At 23.3% G+C, this 15983-nt stretch overlaps 1 protein-coding gene across 3 annotated transcripts in view; it reads left to right on the forward strand.

The window, feature by feature from the left end:
- LOC136985179 (talin-2-like) overlaps positions 1–15983 on the forward strand; it is a 164144-nt gene that overhangs the window by 8842 nt on the left and 139319 nt on the right. For 2 of the 3 annotated variants that reach the window (XM_067282385.1, XM_067282390.1), the window contains exon 1: positions 12549–12668. The exons of the other annotated variant lie outside the window; for it this stretch is intronic. The gene's annotated coding sequence lies outside the window, so the exon portion shown is untranslated. Of the gene's footprint in view, positions 1–12548; positions 12669–15983 lie in introns of those variants that run through there. 3 annotated transcript variants of the gene reach the window in all.

Raw genomic sequence — 15983 nt, forward strand, 5'->3', positions numbered from 1 at the left:
AGTGGGCCCTACATATGTGACTAGCCAGGCCCTATTTCAGCTCTCTCATTCCTGCTTATATATATAATCTTCTGTAACGTATATATATCATAAAAGGTACAAGTACTGTACATAAACTATAACCCATGCTTATCCATACGACAGATGAATCAAGTCGATAAAAGTGGATCATAGTTTTGTACACATTTTGTCTTCTATATCTTATACTCAATATTTTATATTCCCAATTAAATTTAAGTATTTATATCCTCAATATTTTATAGATTGAGGAGTATTTTAAGCCACAACCCACTCATCCATTTGACAGATAAGTTTATACAATGGTTAAGAAAGGGTTATAACTTAAAATAATCTCTCAATATACGTCCTAAATCTTAATTTTATTAATAAAAAGTTAAGTTTTAGTCTAAATATTAATGATTATCTTTGAATAAATGTTGAATATTTCCAAAAATTTTTACGTCAGTGCTTATGTAATCATTCATTCTAGAAAAGAAAAATATATATTTGAATCTGTAAAATTTTAATTTATTTCTATAAAAAACTATACTAATAAGTTATAAATATTTCAAGAAAGTTTTGAAGTTGTTCCCGGTTTATTTATGCAGAGAACAAACCCAGAATTAATTCTACCTTCAGCAGAAAGTTTAGAAAGAAGAGTAAGAGAGAAAGGAGGAGAAAATGTTTTATTCTAAGGATAATTTGGTGAAATTTGTGAATTTCATAAATTTTAACTCCGTTTAGAATTTTATCTCTCAAAGTCTGAAAGCTTAAAATTCTCACATTAAATGAAAATTTCTAAAAATTTATATATATTATTACTAAACTTTTCGAATTATACGAACGCATTTCAGTGGAATTAACTTAAATTTATTATAAGCAATTAAATTTTATAAATTTATGCAATTAATAATTTCATTTAAACGCTTTATTTAGTTAATTTAACGTCGAAGTTAATAAAATTCGAATCTACAAACACAAAATTATTTTAATTTTGTAAATTATTCATAAAAAGCAATTTCGTTTCGAAACGTATTTTAATGTTTTATAATTAATTTTCTATAAATAAAATGTGAAAAAATTTGGTCCTATAGTCGAAGTGTTGTTAATACACCAAGAAATGTGCCTGGTGCACACCATTACTTAATGAATTACCTTTAGTGAATTAGTTTGCTTGATGCAATCCATTGGCAATTAGATTGAATCAACTACAATCTTGTTTCTGCGGTTGTATTTCAAGTTGGAAAACACTTCAACAAAAGTCAATTAAGATATTGCATGACAATAAATTGCATTTTGTAACGAAGTCATACTTGCCTTTCCTTTATTACTTTATATATAGAGAGAGAGAGAGAAAGAGAGAGAGAGAGAGAGTGCAATAAAGGAAAAAATATATATATATTTTTTTCTTACAGTTAATTGTAATCTCATTACCTATATAAAAATTATCCAAGTTTTTTTCTAACTAATTCAGTTTCATTAGGTTTAAATATAACTTTTTTCCCCTTACTTTAATTTCACTAAGCTATCAGTTTCAATATGGCAGTTTCATTAGTTCATTGTTATTAATTGTTATGAAGTTCATATTTAAGAGATTTTAAATGTTAATTTATTTTTGTTTTAATTAATTTATAATAAAATATTGCAGTAAATTTTATTATATTTATTTTAATATGAACTTTTATCTTTTATCGTGGAATATTTTAAAATTAATCAGAAAGTTTGATGAGCAAAAAGGTTTGAGTTTTGACTAGAAAATTAATGAGAAGTCAACTTTTAAAAATAAAGAAATTATAAAATATTACAGTAATTTTTATTCATTTTAATATAAAATTTTTTATAGTTTAATCATAAAATTTTCTTACACAAATTAATCAAAAAATGTATAAGTTATAGGCAAGACTGTTCTCTGAAAGTCTATCTATATACAGTAAATTATGATTCATAGAAAATATAAAATTACAATATATATATTATATTATTATATCAAAATATAAATATTTTATTATCAAATTTATATAGTTTTTATGTATTATGTATAATTTAAACATAATTTGCGTAGATATAAGCATTTGCTTATCAATATAATACATATTTAAATATTTGTATATTGTAGTTCATTTCAATTCATTTAATGATATCTATACAGAAATATTTATTTATTATATGTAATAATTCCATAGCACTAATTAATTAATTAATTAATTTTACACAAAAAATTAGTCTTAAAAGACATGAGATGATTGATGTTCCTAAATAGCGAATAAATTCCAATAAAAATTAATAATAAGATAGTTGTTCTCTAGTTTTCTATCTCCGCGTACAAGGAGATAGAAAACGATAGAACAGATACGTATAAAATTCAATTAAAAAACATTGAAATATTAAATATATTAAATAATACAAAAATAAATTCTAAAAAATAATAATCTAAGACTAAAGTTCATTAAAAACACGAATATCCAAAACGGAGTATTCAAACAACAACTAATCTAAAATATACTGAGGTTTGACCTTTTATTTGAGTTTACGACTTCGGTAAATTATGTAAAGGACAAAATGCCCTAGATTGTTATTTCTTTAAATGTACTTTATTTATTTTATGAGACTATCCAATCACCAGTAAACATTTTGTCTTTTACATAATTTACTGAAGTCGTAACCTCAAATAAAAGTTCGAACCTCATTAGATTAGTTCTTGGTGTGAAAAAGGACAAGTGAAGACACCGTTTTAGATAATCTACGTTCGTGTTTTTAATGAAAAAATTCTAAATTAAGCATTGATGAACATCATACAACAAAAATTTTATTAATGCAGTAACCTGTGTAAATCGAAATCGCACGGTAACGAATTATTTTTCTGTTTTGGCAGGTTTCCATTTTAGACAGGTTTTACTGTATTAGTGCCTCTGGCCGGATGACCGAGGCGGTTAAGGCATCATGCTACCATTATGGGGGACCGGAGATCGAATCCGGGCCAGCAACTCCCCAGAAATTTTTAATGTGCAGTTCTTCTCGAATAAGTTGAGTCTCGTTCATCACCACTCGACTGTTCCATTGTAGGCCTGGCCGAACTGATAAAACCACCGAACACTGATAGTTTGTCATGGGTTCGCGCCTCGTCAATGGAGTTTTCAGGATTTTCTTCACGTATGTAACACCTGAATAGGGGTCAGTTTCCCATAAAAGACCTCTGGGGACCCCCTCAGCAGATATTCCATGTGTCACGTTACTGTATACGAATAAAAAAGGCCCTCTTAGGGTTCAAAGATGGAAAAAGTCAAAATGTACTGTACCTATATTAATTTGAATATATTTCGAATTTTATCCGAATAGATATTAATTAATGTATATATTCTGATATATAACTACAATTATTATATTTATTAATATAAATTTAAAAAATTTGAATTTATGAAGTTAAATTACGGACTTTTCAAAGATAATTTAATAATTTTTTTTTTTTTTTTCAAAGATAAGCTAAATTTTATTGAAATATCAAAGTACATTTTACTCTTCAAAGATAGATTTTATTCTAAAATAACTAGTTTTATATTTTGCAGTTTAAGATTGAACAATACGTTTGACTTTAGAAATTTGCCTTGGAGTAATAAACGAATAAAATAAATTTATATTGAAATTTATTAAATTACAATAGAAATTTTTTAAAAATTTATTTATAATAAATAGTTTATTCTCGATAGTTATTACGTTATAGTTTGCTTTTTTGTATGTTCTTTTACAGACTAAAAGTCTGTTTCTCTCAAAGTTAATGCTTTTGATACAATAATTAGAATCTTCTGCTGCTATTTTTCCGTTATCTTCGATATTTTGGCAAGCGATAAGCATTTTACAACACTAAAATTACATTAATTTTCACTTCAAGCGCTCAGCCAGCAATCTTTAGATTAATATTACGTGACAAATTGATTATAGCTTGAGAATCATCGATTATTTAGACTATCGATAATTGATACATTGTAGCAAATTTCTTCATTCGTCACAATTATCGATAGAAGATGACGTAGATAATAATTACTATTGTTTTCATATAGAAAATATTTTCATTTTATATTTTGCATGCGCTCCTAATTTGTTATGGATTCCTAAAGCGTTATGATGTGCAAATTTTCTCTTTTGCGCTACTTAAAAAAAGGCAAATAAACTTTTAAACACAATATTTTATGCATTCCGTCTGCAGTTGACATGCAAACATAAGATAAATGTCATTCAAATCGATGGAATCTATTACTAGATTCGGTAATTGTATGCACATAGTAAATAGTGGATGTAATTATGCATAATTTACAGCGTGTACCAAATTGTTTGTTCGTATTTATTCTTTTGCATGTTCCTGTCAAATTCTGTGAATTATCCAAAACATTTTAATGATAATTAATGATTTACAAAGCTTTAAATTTTATAGAAAACGCTTTACTTTAACCGTTAAAATTTTCTAATTTAAAATAATTTTTGGGAAAAATGATACTGTATATTCATCATAAAAGTTATTTAAAAAATAATATATTTATATATGGCATTTATATTTTCTATATAAATATGCATAAGTTTAATTTAATGTTTATATTGTTTGGTGGATTTATTTAAACGGAATTTATTTATTTTTAATAACTAAATTATAAAGAAAATAAAAGATTAATTTTATGGAAAATTATTCAAATGTAAACAAATATTATCCGAAATTATAATTTAGTGTTTGAATTTTGATAATATTAAGCATATATCATTGATTTTAACTATTAGAAGTGTCTATATGTCAAGCACAAACGGAAATTGCAATAAATGATTTCTTAAACAATTAAAATACTTTATCACTCTTATCAGTTAAAGTTAATTAATAAGATTAATGTAACTAAAATATTCCTTCTTTATTTGCAATTTTATGTAATTAATCACGCCATTTTGTTAAAAAATGCTTTTCCTATTCAGGAAATATTATATTAAAAATCTGTGTAATATGTTGTTAAAAAAATTGTAAATTTTATAACACAAAAGGCAATTTAAACAGGAAATTAAAAAGATAAATATATTTGAAATGATTTTAAATATATTTACCTTGTTGATTTTATGTTTAAATTATTCCTTATATCATAAAATTTATATATTTAGGTGCTTTACGACCATAATAATGACAGAATACATTTTTTAAAGTAAATAATTTAGTTATTTGGTATTTATTCAGAGAGAAAAATTATTATTATTTTTTTGTGATAAACCATTAAAATCATAATAAAACAAAAAGGAAATGTGATAAATTAAAGACACTAAAAAGTTATTTATTTATTGTTATAGGCAATAAGGCAATATTTTAAAACGTGTGAAAAGAGGTTTCAATAATACAAATACCTAATAAAGATAAAGTATTATTTTTGTCAAATATTGCACAATTACTTTTAAATTTACAATTAATCCGTTTATGTATTTTTCAAGAGTTTAAAAGGCAGTGAACTGTAAGAAGTAACCCCCTCCTCGCAAATAGAACACATAAGAAACTACATAAAAATACATATAAATACTAATTTAAATTTAAAGTTTCAACAGAAAACGATAATAAAAACAAGAAGTTAAATATAAAAAGTTTATACATTTAAAAAAAATTGTATATATTTTATAATCAAGTTACGAATTCTACATCTTCACTTAATCGTAAACTACGAACGATCAATATAATTCAATACATTTTTAAAAGAAATATTTAATAAAACATCATTTAAAAATGTTAGAAAAATACTTTTTCTCAGACAAAACTAATATATATATATATATATATATATATATTTAGTGCCATTAGTATGAGGTTTTGTATAAGGGAGAATGTAAAACAAGCAGGAATGCGATTCTATGCATTTTAAAACCAAAAGAGAAAGCAGAATTTCAACTGTTACATGTAGAAAATATGAGTGTAAAGATATAATTTGAATAAGACATTCTTTGTGATACAAACAAGATTTTCATATGTTTTTAGGAAAAAAAACTTTACTGAAGACATTCTAGTAATAAGCTTTTTATTTTGGTTAAATGATGCATAAGAGATTACATTATTTTAACTCTAATGAATTTGTGTAACAATACAAAATTCACTTTTTTCTTTACTTTTTTCTTTCTTTTACTTTTCTTCTTCTTTTTTATAAGTATCATAAATACGACATGATGTATGTGAAGTTGAATAATTTAACAAGTTCGTGCTTTCTTTCGCGTTATCACCCCATTACTTGTAATTTATTTAAAATTTTCGTGTTTACAGATTTTTATAAAAATAACTTTAATTACTATAATTTCACAATTTTCATAAATTAAATTTTAAATCTATTCTTTCTTGTGTAAGTGTTTTTTTTCTAACGTTTAAACCATAAAAAATTCTGAAAAATGTTTCGTTATTTACAACTACTGTTGCGTTGGATAATTCATAGTCTTGGCATTAGCTCACTCAAGGAAATTGCGATGTAATATCACATTATTATGTACTATTCTGCCATCAAGTATACTATATGCAACAATTTATATTAACATACTCTATTATTAACTTCCATTAGATAGACTCTATTATAGAATCATTCCTGGAAACCAGTGCATCAACATTTATATAGTAAACTAAACTTCACCCATAACAAATGTACTTATGACATACTTATGACATTATGATACAAGTTTTGCTCTATATTTTAATTAAAAATTATACACGACTATGTAATTTATTATATTAAATTAGTAATTAATGAACAAAAAGAAAAGTCGTTAAAACTTCTTTCGACGTCGGTGCATAACTTGTAAATGGTAGTTAGATAAATGTCATTATTATTGATATCAGCGAACATTTATTTATTTGAACATAATGTTTTTTAATTTTGCTTATTACTGTAACATATAAAGGTTATAATAAAGTTTAATATACTTTTTATCATCGATTTTTCAGGAAAAACTGTAAAGTACTTTCCTTCCTTACGTCATAGCGTGTAGGTTTAACTTGTAAAGTTTACATGACTTGATCCAACTCGAACGACTTTTTAACAACCAAAATATAAAAAAAAGACGTATATTTTATGATTTATCAATTAAAACTCTTCAAAATTAAACTTTGATAATGTTACACTATGAAATAAACTACACAACATACAAGATTTTGTTTATTAACTAAGTAAAATTTATTTTTATTCATATTAAATCTATTTTAATTTGAAAAAAATATAAGTTACTTTCTTCAGATTATAATTATTAAAAGATATATTCAGATTAAAATTTTATATTAGTCGAAAAGATATTTTCAATGTGTCTAAAATAATATTCAGTATAAAGAAGTTATTGTTCTACTTCTCTCTTTAGTCATTGATATCGATCATTTCGTAACTGTAAGTCGACGTAGTTGCATATTATTTTTATTGCACATGTACACGGCTTGAAAATATATTCCAAAATATTAACTTTTTCGTTTTTTTTTACTGTAAAATTTCGTTATTTATTTTAAAAAAATGGATTTTTTAATATGTAGAGAAATATATCATCTTATACTAGCAATAATTACATAGAATGAAACTTTGTAAATGTAAAAATTCCTGCATAAAATTTATATTTTAATATCTAAAAATATGCTGAATTGGTCTTTAAAGTAATTATTTATTTATTTAAAATAATTATTTTGACATAATTTAAATATTCAAATAAATATAATTTTAAATAGAAATTTTATTTTATTTATTAATTTATTTTAAAATAAGTTATATATACAGTTATAAATACATTTATATATATATAATTTACAGTATAAATAACAAGCTTAATTCTTATATATTTTTAGTTATATAGGGTCTACAGTGCCATACAGAAGGAAAATTGGGGATTTTTCTATAGACTCGAAAAAAATTTAGACCTCGTAATGGTTTCTACACTTATAAATTAATATTATTTTCATTAACAAAAAGTAAAATCAATAAGATTGCTCTGTATTAATAAAGAAACATTCTACCTATTTCAATTATTCAAAAAATTCAAAAAAAGAAAAAAAAAGGCGAAAGGGGCTCGCTAATGGGTAAAAGAGGCCCGCTCTAATCCCGGGCCCATACCAAGCTTCCGATAACCCTAGTTATATACAGCATACAGTTTATGCACTCATCAATAATATCTGGAAATTAACTTTTAATACACTGTATATTAAGTTAATTATTAAATAATTATATTTCTAATAAATACAGTAAATCTATTTTTAACGATTACAAATATAATTGTTAATTGTTTATAAGTGCAATAATAAATCAATCTTTAGCATTAGAAATGTGTTTATTAAGTATTTATAAGTGCATAATAACTATTGATAACATTTATAAATTTACAATGTGTTTGGAAACCGTTAACATTTAAATTTATAAATGTTAAAAGTCAATTTATTATCAGAACTTAATTAACAAGTTAATCTTTTGAGAAATATATTACTGAATAGCATTAACAATAGGGCATGAATGCTATCAGGATAATGTTGTTTTCTTGAAATGTGTGTAACAGAAGTAATTGTTAATAAGTTATAAGTAGCTTTAACAAATTCATGTACTGTACTATGCAGTACTTAATAAATCTTCAATGGATGATTTTTATACAGGGTATTAATAAAAATTAAAATGAAATAGTTTCTGGGACTGAAAACAAATGAAAAGCGACTGTTTTCTGTATTAATTTTTATTAAAATTTTAGTAGATTTATATTTATATCAGAGTGTAGCTCCAGTAACATTTTTAAGAGGGTCACACATATAGTCAAACTTCGATTTAGCGCCACCATTAGTTCGTATCTGAAAATTGGCACTAAATCGAAGGATCTCAAATAAGAATTATATGGAGAAATCAGCTTATGACGAAGTATGAATGAGCAAGTTTGCAAAATATACACAACGTTTGTAATACAAAATCGTACTGTTCTGTACTTTTCGTAATTTACAAATACTGAAGAATTTGATATTTTTACAGGGAAGTTCTGTTTGCAAGAATGCGCTATTTAGAAAGAAGTTATATCGAGGTTTACCTATATATATAATAATTATATCAGATAACAGTTTTAGCTACTTAATTTTTCAACTGATTGTGTTACGACATTAATAAGAATTATAAATAAATCTTCAATGGATGATTTTTATTCCTTTTATTTTTTATTCATTGTTTATTATGGTCAAAAATAATCATCTGTATGATCATAACTGGTCAAAGTAAGTATTTGTGGATTTTTTATTTAATATTTATCTCACAATGACTGTTATGCTGTTAGAACTATCTCATACCACACCAGTATAAACTGATTGTAAAGAGAATTCGGTCTAAAGTAATTTACAACGTGCCTGGAAAGAGCATTTAGAATGAATGGTGCAAAATTTGCATAAAAGTAGTCAAAACTAGTGATTTGAACCTAGTACTTGAAGAATTTATATTTTGAAAATATTTTGTGCTATTCGGATATACAAGAATATTTTACGAATATATTTTACGAATAATTTAAGTGATAATTCTTATTTTTATGTTCGAATTTTATTTCAAACAGTTATTATCATAAATCATCAGTTGAATCAGAAGGGGGCTATAGTTCCCTAGATTCCCCAGAATCACCCCTAACTTTAAAACTTACATTAAACTTTATTAATTTACAAATAAATTATTAAAAAAAAAACACAAAACTAATTTTGCTACCTTTTTGAATTTGTTAAAAATAAACGGAAAAAAGCTTATCGCAAGCAAAATATCTGCAATTTTATTCTAAATATAAAAAAAGAGGAACAAAACTAATATTTTAAACAAAATTTTAAAATGTATTCGAGCTTATAACTTCAAACCTTTCTTCACTGATCATAAATTATATAAGAATTTGAAAAATAAAATTTAAACTTGTTTAAATTTATGGCTTGTGTTGTGAAGCAGAAATTTTAAAAAATTGTTTTATTAACGCATTTGAGTTTTCTATTAAAAAAACTAATTAGGAGATTTTATTTCTGATGAATTTAACTTATTTATTACTTTTTTTTTAATTCAGATTTTTTTTAATTAAAATTTTACCACTTCAAATACTAAAATCATAAATCTTACAAGCTTACATTTTTACTACAGTTTAAGTCTTTTATAAATTTAAAATCAATTTTATTGGCAGGAATTACAAGCTAAAATATGTTTTTTAGATATTTTTTACTTTAAAAAAATAATTTTAAAATATAATTTAAATTTCTTTATTTATATTAATAATAATAAATTATATTTAATAACAACTTAAATTGTTTTAGAAAGAGCTGAATATTTTGTTTAATTAATTAATAACTTATTTATTTTGTAATTATGTTTGTTGTTTGGCTGTGCATTTTATAAAATTATTTTTAAATGTAATTTTAAATAGTTCATTCGTAAAGAATATTGTTAGAGCGATTTAACTAACTACCGATTTATAATATTAAATAAGATGTTATCATTGTAGATAGGCTATTGCACCTATCATTTTAAATGATTTATGTCTGTTTATAGGCAATGTTTTAAAACTTCAAGTTTAATTGACAGCTATTTCAAGCCAGTTTAACCTTACAATGTATCTTAATTTAAAATAAATATATTTAATCCTTAGGAATTAAAATTTAGAAAAGTTAAATAATTATTTGTCTTTAATAATTCTGTTAAATATTTAGATTTTTCATTTAAAAAAATCATTATTAATTAAATACAAAATAAAATTTTATTTTGAACTAAAATATTGTTAATAAATATGTTTTCGTCTTTTATATTTTTATATTTTCTTTTTAAATTTATAAGATAAACAGTTGAATGATTGAGAAGTAAATATTTTCATAAGTTTCTAATAATAAACAACACTTCACAAATCTAAAATAAAATAAAATAAAATAAAATAAAATAAAATAAAATAAAATAAAATAATTCTATTTAATCGTTATATAAGTGTCAGATGAATTTATTTCTGATTAAAACTTAAAGTTTAACAACAATAATTATATATATTATTTAACTTTATGAAATTGAAACCAGAATGTCTGACATAAAATGGTACTTATTTATTTATTTTTTAAAAATATAGTAAAAAATTTAGACAAAACATTTTGATTTGAGAAAATTTTTTTCTTCAAATCAAATGACAGTAGAAAGATCAATACAAGGAGAGAGAATGTGGATTGACATTTATACAATTTCAAAGAAACTATAGTAAAAAACACACACATCCAAATATATATACACAGTATATACATTTATTACACAGTATATACATTTTATACATCATAGAATGTTTTGTTTCAAATATTGTTAGAATTTCTTTAGGCTACTGATTTGCAAGTAATCATTTATTTTAAATAATTTTTTAAACTTATCCATAAACACATTACTCTACTTTGAAACATATATATATTAACTTTAAAATATTTTTATATAGTTTATTCTAAAACACATTACTCTTATGAATATCTCGTTTGCATAATCATTACTCTTCATTGTTTTTTATTCATTTTTCAGCTGTGTCAATCGATTCAGCTTTATTTTTATTATTATTATAAAGCAGAAATTCCTCCTGTAGATTTATTCATTTTTAATTCGATACACTGCCAAAAAAAATATATATAGATATCGATCGTAATTTTTACATTTTATTATATAATTTTTATTTACTTTAAGCGATCAATTTATAAAATTATTCTTAATTATTAATGATAGTCACGTATTATGAGCGATTTAATACGTGACTCTTTTTAGATATTTTAACAGATTTGGGAGGAGCTGGCAATCCATAATAATGTGTGGGTTCATGGCAATGACACCAAAGTATATATTATACATTTAAATTTTTAAAAACATATTTTAAAAAAGTAAATTTTAAAGCAAAAATTATTATATTTATATCACAGATTCATGTTTAGCATTTACAAAACTCTGATAACATTGGAATTTTTCACATAATTTACACTCCAATTATGGTAATGTTGTATGATAAAAATGTATACCAGAATCTGTTTCCGATCAAATAAACTGAAGAAAAAAAAATTATTTATGATAGGATTGTATCCTTGATACTACTGTTTATGATATTTTTACGATAATCAGTTCAGAAGGGAATCATAAAAAAAATATAAAAAAAATATATAATATTGACAGGGGTGGAAAAAATTATGAGATTAAAATGCTTTTTTTAAAGTAATTTATTCGATATTCTAAAAAATGTTATACGTTTAGAATATTGCTTAATCGATAATTTAACGCGGTCGTATTAAAATATTTTGCGGTTAGAACGCGTTAACGCTTTATGAAGTAGTTTCCATATTTGGTCTGGTTCCTGTAGAGAGAGAGAGTTTTGTTAGTATCAATGCTTAGGTATCAGATGTTAAACATGTGCTTAAAGAAAAGAATAAAAACGTTCTCGATAGATTTATCCGATTCTTCACACGACTCTATAAAGGAGGGAAAAAACTGGAACGTAACGACGATTAAGGATGATCCTCATCACTTTTCCAAGATTTTTAGACAGTTGGAGCACGTGCCGATTCCATCTAGTGACGTAATGAGCCTCAATGACATCATTGACGATCGTGACGTCACGAGACCGCCATTTTGGATGGGAGACGACGGATAGAAGGGTGAATCGGTCGAGTAAAACGATAAGGAAAAACTGGTAAAGGAAGAAAAGATTGAAAGGTAACGTATCATATTTACCAGTTTAGTTGTAGCGTTAATGCTGTTGTATGAAAACTGTTTAAAGTTTAGTGTTAAGCGGTTAGTCCGGAATTGGTTATAAGCGAACGGTTGTTGACTTCAGCTGGCCTCGTCTAGAGCTGTCTGCTTCAATTGACAGTTTCTAATATTAAAGCTACCGATCAGATAGGGAAAAAATGCAATAAATCAATTGTTTGCCCATGAAATATTCTTCTGTTTGCTGATTTACTTATCATAAGTTCTATAATTCTTGGATTTGTTTAATTAGTAAGTTGTCAATATTATTTAGGCTGGATAAATATGTTATGTAAACATTACACTTGTGTACATGTCTTTAAGCAACAAATTGTAAAATTGCTTTACATAAAACTTGTGTCTTTTTTGTTTTTTTTAGAAAAAAAAAATTTAAATTTTCAAAATTATATAATAATCACATGTATAATTTTCTAACTTTTTCTAATCACCAAATTCAGAACTTCTTCCTTGTAAATAGTAATTTGACTTTATAAATGATAAATAAGATGCATTAAAAAAAGCCAGAGTTATTTATTATACACTCCTCAATTAATATTTTAAGTGTTTTTAATAAAACTTAATATGAAAGATAATTTTAAATTGTTTTTTATTTAGTTAATATATATAATTAATTTTAATTCTATAATAATATAATTAATTTTCTAGTTTGTTAAAGTATTAATATATATTTAATTTGAAATTAAATAAGAGTATATTATCTAGACTATTGAATATGAAAAAGCTAATGGTACTATTTATAAATTTTGTGTGTTAAGTTTTTTCTCTCCATATATATTTCTATAAACTAATTTGTGTATTAGAAATGAATTTATACTATAAATAACAGGTATAGTTAGTTATTGTATAGGTTATGTTTATGTATCAAATTAGTTTGAGTGGAATAAATTCGCATTAATTTATATTACTATTCGTTTTAATTATTGCAAATTAGCATATTTATAGTGAAATGATCCAATTTTTGAATATTATTCTTTGAAAGACTTATTAATAATGAAATGAGCAGCTAAGTTGACAAAATGTCATGTCTAAGATCATTTAAATTTTTAATCATATAATTGTTAATTTTAATTTGTTAAGTAATTTAATTCAAATTATATAGTGTTAGAGATTCTAGACATTTTGTTACAATAATTAAAATTTTAAAACTATGATAAATTTAATAAAAGTAAATCGGTCTATATACAAATAAATGAAAAGATAAATAAATGTTAAAATTTCATAGATAAGTATTTGATTGTTCATTATTTTCCTCAAATCATTGCAAAGTTTCTTTTATATTCATTGATTTTTTAAAAATCAATAAATTTTTGTAAGTTAGCTTAGAATTTAATGTAAAAAATAATTATTTTGATAAAGTACAAAATAAACAACGAATACATGTACTCATATATATTTCATTAATAAAATTTAGAAATTTATTTAATTTAGCTTTTTTGTAATAATAATTATTAATAATTTTTATATCTGAAGGAATAAAATTATTAATAATGAATCTCAGTTGTTATTCTTTTAATAAAAAATCATTGTAATTAAAAATTATTACAATCATTTTTATGTACAGAACAAATTAAATATGAAAAATTTAATTTATTTTTATGTAGGATAAAAATCAAAATTGATTTATTTAAAATTAAGTTGCTAATAACATTTTGAATCTGTAAGTGTAAACAATTATAGTGTATTGCAATAGGTATAATTAACATCTAATTATATATATATATATAATTAGATACCATTCAGTTTAACATAAAATATAAAAGTTTATAGTTTATTTAAAATTTTTGTGAGATTATATACACATGTATTACTGTATTATTATAGTTTTTAATAATAATAATCATTAGAAAAATATTAAAAAAACTTCGAAGAACTTAATTGTGGTGTATTCTACTAGATAAGGTGACAAGTTCATATCTAATATGATTCATCAAAGTAGCGTTGCAAAAAGTTTCCAGAAATGTTTGTGTAAATAATAATCTAACCTTTAATAACCACAAGTATCCTAAGATCACTTTTCTTCAACTAGTGAGAAAGCCAAATATTTTGGGATCCATCTGAGATCTTATAGAGCTATATTATTTTTTTAAGAAATTGTAGAACTTAGAAAGGGAGACATTTTGTAATAAGTCACAGAAAAGTAGTATAATAAAATAAAAATAATATGGATATAGTTTTATTTAATGAAAATTGAGCTACTGAGTTTAAAATATTACATTGTGTTAAATTCAATAGCTCAGTAAACAGTTAAAGATTTGTATAAAAAGCATTTTGAAAAGGATCAGATCATTTGTATATTAGAATATGAATATGTTTGATGATTTATCTAAATTATTTTATTAATGTATCAATGTTAAAATTTTCATATTATATACCAAAAAACCAAATTTATGTCAAACATAAACCTAAAACTTATAGTTTATTTCAGGCTATATTAAGGCAAATTTTAAATTAATAGACCTTAATGCAACCCAAATTCTGTTAGGTAATTAAAAATTATTCTTAGTGTAATCTGAAATATTCCAGAAGTTTACAGGTTTGTTTACATTTCAATTTATGTATTTCTTATTGTATATTTTAAAGGATTTGTTAGTAGAAAGAATGTCATTTATTACAAATATAAAACTATTAATATTTTACTTGAATGAAATAAAATATCTATTTATCTTTAGTATAAAATGACTTACAATTCATTTTCAATTTGAAATGTGATTCTGAATATTGCTTTCACTTTAAAGAGAACAGTGAGTAAAATGAAATAAGATACTCTGATATTTTCATTCCCATATATCTCTTAAGTTTAAAAAGAAAAAGCTCACTGTAAATGTTCAAATATTAAATCACTGTATTGAAGTAAATATGTAAGTGAATATTTTATTCTTATGTTTCAGTAATGCATTTAATGCAAACTAGCCACTTAAAATTTGGGTTATTTTAAAAGTACTAAATTCAAATTTTTATTGATGGAAATTTTATATATTTATAAATACTAGTTTTATATATTAAAAATTCTAAAATGACTTGCATTAAGATGTTATTATTAAGTATAATTATAAATTTCATTTAAGATTAGAATATATGTTATTGAAATGATTACAGTATATTCGTATATATATTTGCAAATGAAATTTCTTTGATAAGTTTGAATATTTTAGTAATTTATTTAAAAAATTATATATAATTTTATTTAACGATTGCTAGTGTAAAAATGTTAAGTTTTTAAAACAGTTTTTCATGATGATATAGCACAGAAATGACTTGCAT

The sequence above is a fragment of the Centruroides vittatus genome, unplaced genomic scaffold (assembly GCF_030686945.1).
Source record: "Centruroides vittatus isolate TY-2023 unplaced genomic scaffold, ASM3068694v2 contig_955, whole genome shotgun sequence".
NCBI classification, from domain to species: Eukaryota; Metazoa; Arthropoda; class Arachnida; order Scorpiones; family Buthidae; genus Centruroides; species Centruroides vittatus.